Consider the following 4815-nt stretch of genomic DNA (forward strand, 5'->3'; position numbering starts at 1 on the left):
GCACGAGCCTCGGATCTGGTCGTAGCATCTCTAGATCCTCTCTGAACACCACTAGCATTGCCCGTATTTCCAGATGGTCTAGCTCGAGCAATGGTAGCACCCGGTTTCCCACTCTGATTTTCATTCTGTTCAAACAACCTCGGGCAATCTTTAATGAAGTGGTCAACTGATCCGCACTTGTAACAGGAGCGGTCAGGGAATCTACAACTCCCCGAATGCCATTTACCGCAATATCGACATTTCGTTATATCTAGACGTTCATTCCCAACACTGGCGACCGAAGTGCCTCGTGTACCTACAGGGGGTCGATCACGATCTCGTCTAAAAAGGCCCGAAGTGCCTCTAAACTGGCCCGCATCATCTCAAAATTTCTTCGATTCCTGTTGAAGAGACTTTCCCGAAGATCTTTTACGAAACTCTCCAGTTCCCACATCAACTTTTTGTTTTTCTTTTCTAAGCTCTTCGGCTTTACAAGCTCGCTCGACCAGTACTACGAACTCTCGTATTTCAAGAACGCCAACGAACATTTTTATATCTTCATTCAGCCCATCCTCGAAGCGTTTACACATGATAGCCTCGGACGAAACACATTCCCGAGCGTATCTACTAAGTCTAACAAATTTTCGCTCGTAATCAGTAATTGACATGGAACCTTGCTTAAGCTCAAGAAATTCCTTCCGTTTTTGATCAACAAATCTCTGACTGATATACTTTTTCCGAAACTCAGTTTGGAAAAACTCCCAAGTTACTTGCTCTCGGGGCACAACAGAAGTCAGAGTACTCCACCAATAATAGGCAGAATCACGTAGCAAGGAGATAGTACACTTTAGGCATTCATCGGGTGTACAAGATAGCTCATCGAGTACCCGAATAGTGTTGTCCAACCAAAATTCAGCTTGCTCGGCATCGTCGCTATCAGTAGCCCCATGTTTTCGGATTCTGTCAACTGGGGGCTTATTTGACCTTATTTGGTCAGTTACCGGAGGTATTGTAGGTGCGGGGGTGGTATTAGTTGGGAATGGAGGTTGTGGGACAGCCGTATTAGTTCGAATGTATTGGTTGAACCAATCATTCATCACGCTATAGAAAGCTTGTCTAGCTTCATCATTCGGGTTAGTAGCATTAGGTTGAGAGTCCGCCGGCGCTGTCCCTTGTGCGGGAGCAGGCACTACACTCTCAAGATCATCAGCTACCTCTCGGTTGGGATCGAGATCCATTACTATAAATAAACACATTTACAATTGTCAGAAATCACCACACTATCAAGTAATCACATAAAATGGCATGTATAGCTAGACCCAACGCATTACGGTAGTCCTAGAATCCACTAAACCGTAGCTCTGATACCAATCAAATGTAACACCCCGAACCCGAGACCGACACCGGAGTCGAACACGAGGTGTTAACAGACTTTAAACCCCTTATAAAAAATATTTCCCAGACACTGCCAATCTCCGTACTAGTCGCTTTAAAAATTATATCTTGAGTTTCACAACTCGAAAATCAGTTTTGTGATTTTTCCCTGAAACTAGACTCATATGCCAATCTACATATTTTTTTCTAGAATTTTTGGTCAGGGAAATTAGTACAGTTTATTAGTAAAAGTCTCCCATGTTACAGGGATCGACTACCCTGACCTTTGCGCATTACGACTTGGATATCTCCTTGTACATGGCTCCAATACTGATGCCGTTTGTTTCTATAGAAACTAGACTCAGAGAGGAAGCTATACATATATGATATGACTCCTAATTATCTCTGGTTAATTTATAATGAATTTCCAAATTCGGAACAGGGAATCCAGAAACCGTTCTGGCCCTGTCTCACGAGAACCTGAATATCTCTTAACATACTGTCCGTATGATTGTTTCGTTACTTTCCTATGAAAGTAGATTCATCAAGGTTTGTTTACATAATTTATTCACTATTTAATTCCATTCCTACTATTTTTAGTGATTTTCCAAATCTACATCACTGCTGCTGTCAGCATCTGCCTTTAAGGTAGACTTTACCTATTTCATGGTTTCCATGATTCAACTAGCCCTTTTTGCATAAATAGCACAATTTATGAAAGTGATTAACCATCCCCGTGGCCAATCCTTGTCAAGAATATCCACACCAAATGATTATAACATTATACTCAAACACATATAAGCCATTTTCGCATGGCTATCCAAAATTTATACAAGTCCAAAGGGTCCACGACCCACAACAAACGGGTAGTCCTATACATGCCATTTCAAAGTTCAACCAAAATTGTACCAAAAGGGGGGCTTTGATAGTGTGGGCGACTTTGACTTCAAGATCCCGAGTCCGATAGCTGGAGAACCAAATCTATAAAACAGAGGAGCAATGAAACGGAGTAAGCAATTTATGCTTAGTAAGTTTTGAGCAAGGAATTCCAGCACAACAAAAGTATAGCATTCATATAGCTAAACGGATAATTTCATATGCACAAATTTACGATATCGTACTTGCTTCACATTATCAACCCTTATGTACATACACAAAAGATCAACTCAGCCAAAGGCCGGTAGCTCATTTATCAACTGAGCGAATACTTATTTGTAAGGGCTCAACTAAATTCAAGCACATACGAAACATACCTCAATGTTGGGATGTTTCGAGAGTATTAACTAGAATTTTACAGCAAGATCATTCATTCCCAAATCACGTACCTTCGGAATTTAACCGGATATAGCTCCTCGTTCAAATGCCTTCGGGACATAGCCCGGTTATAGTAATTCGCACAAATGCCTTCGGGACTTAACCCGGATTTAGTAACTCGCACAAATGCCTTCGGGCTTAGCCTGGAATTAGTATCTCGCACAAATGCCTTCGGGCTTAGCCCGGAATTAGTATCTCGCACAAATGCCTTTGGGCTTAGCCCGGAATTAGTATCTCGCACAAATGCCTTCGGATCTTAGTCCGGATATTGTCACTTAGCACAAGCCTTCGGGACTTAGCCCGGACATCATTCAAATAACCATGCACATTTAACAATAAATCATGGCCCATTCGTATTTCATTTTCGTTAGCAAAACTCAAACACAAGACATTTATCATTCTTGCAAATTCGGCTCAATAGCCACACAAAGAGCATGATTTTAATTTGCTTAAAACATGATCTAATCACATCATAATTTAAGCTCTCTTACTCAAGAACTTACCTCGGGTGTTGTCGAACGATTCCGATAGCTATTCGACCACTTTTTCCTTCCCTTTATCGGATTTAGTTCCCCTTTGCTCTTGAGCTTAATTAAAAAATAAATTGATTTAATCATTTGAGCATCGAAAAGAGGAACACAAGGCACTTAGCCCATATTTATACATTAGACATTAAAGTCACATATGTACGGAATCATGAATCAAACTCAACATTTTAGCTAATTTTTCCCCCTTGGCCGAATATGCATGTCTATTTTGGGGCCGATTTCAACACTTAATACATTCTACAAGTATGGTCACTTGTATTGACTAAACACCCTTTTGTTTCAAGTTCAAAACTTGGCTAATACACACATATACACACTAGTAAAGCATCCTCTCCCTTTCCATCAATTTAACACATGCATTGCTCATTAACATGCAAAAGTTATATTCGGCCTTAGCACACAACTTGCTAGCCGATTCTTCTCCATTTAGCAACCAATGCACATATGTGCTCACTCAAAAATGCTAAAAAAGAGGTTCAAGAATCATCAAGCCACCATCACATGCATCATTAACAAGCTTCATATTTAGCATGCAATGGCATTAACACAAACTCCACCTAGGCCGAATCTTAACTCATCCAGAAAATTAGAACGGCTTTACTACAACCCACATAAAAACATTTAAAAGTAATAACCAAAACTGTAACATAAACAGTGTGTGTGACTTCCTCCAAGCCCCTTGTAGCTCTGATCCGTCTAAGGCTGGAAATTACCTGAAAGGTTAATAAACGGGGTGAGTTTACGAAAACTCAGTGTGAAATCCCCTACTATATAAAAGGAACAGTCAGTCATATAAAAGAATTAAAAGTTTGGCATCAGCCCTACTTACAGTTTCAGTATCAATTGGGCCTTAGCCCATTTTAACAGACAGTACCATATGGGCCTTAGCCCATTACAGAATAAGAAACATTATCAGAACTAGAATCAAAATGAGAATCAGAATCAGAATCAGGTAACAAAATCAGAATCAGAATCAGTATCAGGTAACAGAATCAAAATCAGAATGTGAATGCAATCCCAACCCAATCTAGCCTATAACCAACCGCTACACTTCACCCGTACCAGCCCTACACTCCATGTGGGGAATAGCTCAACCCACCCAGCCCTACACTCCACAATTGCAACATTGCTACTCAGTTATCAGATATTGTGACAGAGTCACCAGATATAGATATTGTGGCAGAGCCACCAGAACAGATATTTGTGGCATAGCCACAAGAAACAGATAATGTGGCAAAGCCACTTAACAGAATACGTGGCACAAAGCCATCGATAACTGCATTATGTTAGGCATATAGCCATCAACTAGAGTAACATAACTGACACACAGCCCTAGGTAAATGTGATCGACACAGAGTCGTCAATAACCATATATTGCCACATAGCCTTAGGCAAATACGTTTGGCACAGAGCCATAATCAGGTTGGCACAGAGCCATAAGTAGGTTCACACAAAGCCATAATCAAAAGGCTTTAAGCCATCGATAGCTGTATCATGTTAGGCACATAGCCATCAGCGACGGTAATATAGTCGGCACACAGCCTCGGGTAAATATGATCGGCACTCAGCCATTGATCGGTCCACAGCCGTCTTGGGTGAC

This window comes from Gossypium hirsutum, chromosome A06, assembly GCF_007990345.1.
Source record: "Gossypium hirsutum isolate 1008001.06 chromosome A06, Gossypium_hirsutum_v2.1, whole genome shotgun sequence".
Classification (NCBI taxonomy): domain Eukaryota; kingdom Viridiplantae; phylum Streptophyta; class Magnoliopsida; order Malvales; family Malvaceae; genus Gossypium; species Gossypium hirsutum.